Source organism: Solanum pennellii, chromosome 11 (genome assembly GCF_001406875.1).
Source record: "Solanum pennellii chromosome 11, SPENNV200".
Taxonomy (NCBI): Eukaryota; Viridiplantae; Streptophyta; class Magnoliopsida; order Solanales; family Solanaceae; genus Solanum; species Solanum pennellii.
In genome coordinates this window covers 9,060,456-9,066,659 of record NC_028647.1, presented here as the reverse complement: position 1 = coordinate 9,066,659, position 6,204 = coordinate 9,060,456, and the positions used below count along the sequence as shown (strand labels likewise).

General features: G+C 31.5%; 1 pseudogene; it reads right to left on the bottom strand.

The window, feature by feature from the left end:
• Positions 1-1,414: 1,414 nt before the first annotated feature.
• LOC107003623 lies at positions 1,415-5,871 on the bottom strand (annotated as a pseudogene).
• Between the last annotated feature and the right edge of the window lie 333 nt (positions 5,872-6,204).

The following is a 6,204-nucleotide window of genomic DNA, read 5'->3' as shown; positions in this document are numbered from 1 at the left end:
GAAAATATTTTCTACTCACCAACCAAACATGAGAAAATAAGTCCAAAATCTACTTGTTTTCCAGGAAAACATTTTCCTCCATACCAAACACACCCGTAATGTATATAATTTTTATTAAGTAGCAAATGAATCATTAAAAATGTGGTAAAACACTGGCTATCTTAATTCTTTTCAAATATAACTGAATATACCATTTGCTAGAAATATTTCAATTAATACTTTGACAATACAAGTATTTTCTATTTTCACTTACTAAAATACTTTATCTGCCTCAAATGTTTTCGCTATCTTCCTCTATATTAGATATGAGTGAATTTGGAAATAATGTCTTTAATTTACCACATAAATGCTTGAGTGTGGTTGCATACGTGAAAATAATGACGACAACTCTACCGGGATGAAACATCTTTAATTTATAAAAGTTTGTCAATATGTTACATTCTTAGTCTATTTGGTTTAACTGTTTTGAGAAGAGAGATATACATTGAATAACTATAATTTTATTTGAACTTGAAACATAAATAGGAAAAAACATGGAAAAAAAAAGTAAAAAATTATCAATTAGTTATATAAAATAATCCCTCACAAATTAATGAGATTCGAACATTGTAACTACATTTATAACAAAGACTACAAAAGATCAAACAAAGAGAGAAGTTTCAACTAACCTTCATCGTTTCTAACAGTGGACAAAGATTAAATAACATATCATTTTTTACATGTCTTACAATTGTAAAAGATAATGCAAAGTAAATCGTCAGTACCTCACTTGAGGATAGTAAAATTGTCAAGCTTCATGCAATGTGGCTATGCATTCAAATTTTAAAGGTTCAAGTGCACTACTTCAAATTCCTTGAATATGTTAGCTTAAATGCGAACCACTATTTCTTTGACCTTCATTTCTTTTTGCTTGATTATCTCAAACTACATCTGACCACAATGATCCCATGCTTTTCCAAGTCCCAAACTACGGACTGCAAAATCACTTGTTAACCAAAACAATATGCCTTCACAATTCAATGGGCTTCAACAGTGAAAATTCAGACAGAGCAAAAGTTATACAAGAGTAAGCAAACTAAGAAACTCCAAATATCCTTCTTTCACTACGTATGCATGTTTGGATGGTTACTTCAAACTGACATCTGGGCAAAAGTCAATATGGTTATGTTCAAAAATAGTTTTTAATAGAAAATTCTTATTTAGTTAGCCATCTTTTGATAACCCAAAATATATTTATTCCACATTGGATAATGTAAGAGATTTCATAACAAGGGTCTTATGGTTATGCAGTTATTGATCTCACTGATATGATTCTCATACCTAGGTGTGAGATGTGTTGGTCGACGCCAGGTTGTACAATAGAATCTTCTCTGTGATCAAATTCTTGAAAAAAATTGCTTGCAATCGGAGCAGACTAAGACACAAAATTTTTGAATTTCATTGAATATTGATAATTGAGCTTGCACGTGGAATATTTGGCCCTAGGCATGCATATGAAATGGTAAATTGTATTAACATTTCAATTCATAAACAAATTTAAGATGTAGATGATGCGTATACCAAAGGTTGTTGCTGGATGTTGACAATAGGCACTATGTGTTCTTCAAATGGCACTAACAAATGAGAGCCTGTAGTTGTGGTGCTTTTTTGTTGCGTATGTGTTGAGAAGCGGTTTTATTTCATCGGACCTGTATGTAAAAAATGTTAAAGATGTGAATACATTCATTTGTTTATGGAGAGGTATATTTTGAATATGATGTCTTTAGTGCGCGATAGCTTGTAGGTGTGGGAGATCAATCTGGATTGTTGTACCAGATCTATTTGAAAGACCTGCAATTTATATAATAGTTGGTGTTAATTTGATCAATATGTGTTGTAGGAGAAATTGTTAATATGTTTACTTTACCTGAAGATGATTTTGGTTTGGCCACTTTTCTGGCAATAATTACTGGGAATTCTTGAAGCTCTTTCAGATGTGTGAGAAGTTTATTTCCATATAGGTCAATGAATTATTCCCAGAGAGTGAGTTATAATAGATCATAACTTACATATATACAAGCAAAATTGGAAAAATGTTCACGAAAGGAAGTAAAGAAAAATGTGTTACTATTGTTGTATATACACAAATAAAATGAACATCATCAAAGTAGGATGCAATATTTTTACTGTTGTTTTCATATTAAGGTCAAATTAAAGACAAAACTGAAATCGCAAGACCTTGGTGAACACTATGAGATCCTTTTAGTTGGTTCTACTCATTCAACCATGACATATGTGCACATGTTAGCAGTAGGTTTTCAACGGCTGACTTTTGACCTGAAGTTGACAATCCCTTCTCTTATTGAAGGGTATTCTTGAAAGTAGGAGAATCAAAGAAGAAGAATTCTGGCTAAACAAAGACATAATAAGCATACCTAGATTGTTCAAATAGTTAGGTGTTGCAATCATTTTAGAGAAGTTATTACTGTAAGCAACTTGCACAATTAGCTAATTCTTCCATTCAAGTGGCTGGTAAGTGTTGTCTATGAGTCTTGACATATGATATTTGCCACTCTTGAATACCAACAATGTGCATGACATTCCTCATAAGAATGAGATTACAAGTTAACCATTACTATGTCCCTATAATCAGATTTAGTATATTCACACACCTAGATCAAATTTAATCAGTCAATCAAAAGGATAATCAAACATCAATAACAGTTGATCTAGTGTAAGTTCAAATACACCACAATTAGATAAACCCGATACTCTAAGAGGCTAGGGCTGCTTCCTTCCCACCGCGTCCTTCCTTGTGTGTCGGAGATATAAAGAGAGTGCACCGAAAAAGAAGGTGGATTGAATCGAACTATTCTATGGTGAAGCATCCGAAAATTAGAATAATCCACACCATAGTTGGAAACTTTTTAATCAAAATGTAGTATCCAACTTATCCTTTTCTCCTTATTTATTGTTTTCTTTTCACTTTTGGGCAACATTATCAATCAAGAATTAGATGCACCAAAAAACTTTGTCTAATTGAGTGAAATTTTAGATTCTTAGAGCAAGCCAGATACCATAGCAAGGTAATATTCAAATACAAGATGCTTGAAATCACAGAGAAGGGAGTTTTTTTAAAAAATATTTACTTTCCAAGAAAGAGGGTCAAAGGAAGATGACACGACAAGTCATTAATAAATCTAGTTATATGACACAAGCTCAAAGAAAACAGAAGGATATAATATGGTTCAACAAACGTACATTTACATTTACGGTAAGATAAAAGTGCATTAGTATATATGGTCATTATGGCTAGGTAATACTGCAAGTTGATATTACTGAAAAGCATTAACATCTATCACGTCTGCTGCACCAAATCAGTAATTTCAAAGACAATACAAAAGACATGACTTTTCTGATTTTCAAAAATATATGTCATCTCTTCCTTATTAGACAGTCCAGAAGGTACAAAAAGGGGATGGTATGCCAGATTTTCTTCAAATAGTTGATGAATTTGTCGACTCTACAAACATTTACAGAGAGGCATCTCAATGTTTCACGCATCTTTTTCGTTAATGGCTTATTTAGAATCAAGATAAGAAACAAAAACTATTTGTGCAGGAACTAAAGTAAATTGTATACTTGTGTTAGACACAATTGGCTTATGGCGGAATCTGCAAGAACATAGTTTCCTGATGATCCAAAACAGAAACTGTTATAAAATACAAAGATGCGCTGGGGTGATTTCCAAAGCAAAAGTTTGAATGACTTGAAAAGGTTGTATGTTTAAGTCAGTCAAAATTCATTTGGCTTGAAAATTACATTATTCTTTTGTATTATAGTAGACTATGAATTCTTTGGTACTAATTTACTCCTATTTCAAAGTTAGAGAGGCTATTTTATTTATGATATAAGTTAATAAAACCAATAATACTACACAATGCAGACATGCAAAAGAGAACTTTACTTACATTAGATAACTTGTGAATGCATTGTTCCATGAGCAGCGAAACAATAGTAAATATAGTCAACACAGAAGCAACAAACCATGTTTGTGTCAAGGTTGATGAACGAAGTTCTTTATACAAATATTTTTGTAACTAATCTACCAGAATTTCAGATTTATTAACTTTAAATCAAATCAAAAAATTGTACTAATTATTGATTGTTTGTCAGTTCAGTAGATTAATATATTCTGCTGGAAACATAAAAACTCAGCTTTCTTGACAGTTGGTGTATAGCTATAAAGGAAAAGATGATTGCTTCGTACATGACTTAGCATCTCTAGTTTTAGATAACAATTTTCAGTTTTGAAAAGTTGGAAAGTCTTACTCATAGTCGATGACAATGAATTCTTGAATTTTGCTCCGATTTGAGGAATATGATGGAGGGCTACCATTTATCACGAGGGCAAGAATATCTTGCAGAAATTAAAGAGTTATTAGTAAGCTGTAATAGTCATGAAAAATGAATTATATGTGTGGTAAGTATAGTGCTAAGATATTTGAGAAGTACAGAATTCAGAGCCTATAGCTTGATAGGCAAAACTGTCAAACGATGTAGATTTTAGCAGCGTCGGTGGCAGCAATGGTGGTTCAGGGGGTATAACTTGATCTATTGCTTGTCCAGCTGAATTGATGAAGAGAATTTCCATACGCCTTGGTTGACTCGGAGAAAAATGCCCCCGATAGCAAATATGTTTGGAAAGGAACAAACTCATTTACATAATATGCGATATTTGTACCATATATGATAACTTGTATTTGAGTTTCCTATGAGAAATTTAATGAAGTTAGAAAAATATAAGGTAAGTGAAATATCATATAGTTAGTATAGAAATTCAAAAGTGGTTTGAATTGTTGGGAATAGTTATTTTTTTATGGGGTATATAAAATTTAAAGCATATGAAATATGGATCGACAGAATGAAGATTACAATAAAATATGTAAGTACTGATTTTGCAAATAATTATTTAAGGAACACATCAACAACATTAAGCAACACTTTTAGCACAAAAACTAATTCTCAATATCAGTTCACATATTTATTAGGTTTTCCTGTGCGTTTACAAAATCAGTTGACAGATAATTTTGTTAAGTATCTATCCTCCCACACTATTTGTATAATAATATTTCATTTATTCTATGATCTCTCAGCACTGATCATTTCTAAATATTTACATGAGAGTTCGCTTAAAGAAGCAATTCAGTTTCTTAAATGGATTGGTATCCACACAGATTTCGATTCAATTTTTTCTATATTTCGCAAAGAAAATCAACAGCATCGAACCCAAACAGTAACTAACTTCCCTATAACACAAATTATGTCTACAAAAGAAAGAGGAGTAAAACTTAGATTTAAAATGAGAAAACGTGCTTCATATCAAAACCCACAAGCAACAGAACAAACTTCAACGTAAAAATTCAACTTTCCCTAAATTCTACAAAGAGAACCAACAACATTTAACCCAATCTGTAACTTTTCTGTAATAGAAAATATGTCTATTAAATAAAGAAGAGTAAAATGTAAATTTAGAGTGACAAAAGTGTTTCACATCAAAACTCACAAGCAACAATATTTCAACTAAGTAGAAGAGCATTGAATTAAAGATAAATGAATGAAGACAGATTACAACCATTAAAAAACAAAGTAAAAATGATATGCAACATATTTATTTTGCTACAAACTAATTTGTGAAAGTAGATGAGTATTTGTTAGTTAAGTGATAAATGCCTCTTCGTCTTGTAATATCATCAATTGATATTTCTTGTTTCTCTCCCTGTTGATTCGAGGATGGCCTTTATCTACCACTTGAACTTTACAAGTCCATTCTTCTGTGTTCTCGTCGATTTTGTTGATATTCAATCTTTTTGTCATGGCTGGTAACTGAGATTAAAATATGCAAGCCAACATAATAATGAAAGAAGAATGGTATGAAATAGAAAGATATATGAGGTTAAATAATATAATACGATATGTTGTCTACCTTTGAAAAGTTTAAGATAGTTTCAAGAAAAAGTTTTTTCAATAATAAGATCATGTTTCCACTTATACCAGCTACTAATAGTTTCTTACTTTGTCTAAACACATTTCTGTTAATTTTCTAGTTATTTTCCTCTTCATCAGTAGCAAGACAATAACTTTGTATCCTTCAACTCCTCAGACACACTCAAATCTTCTATCAATCAAAATGGAGCAGAACAAAGTGACTGAACAACTACTAAC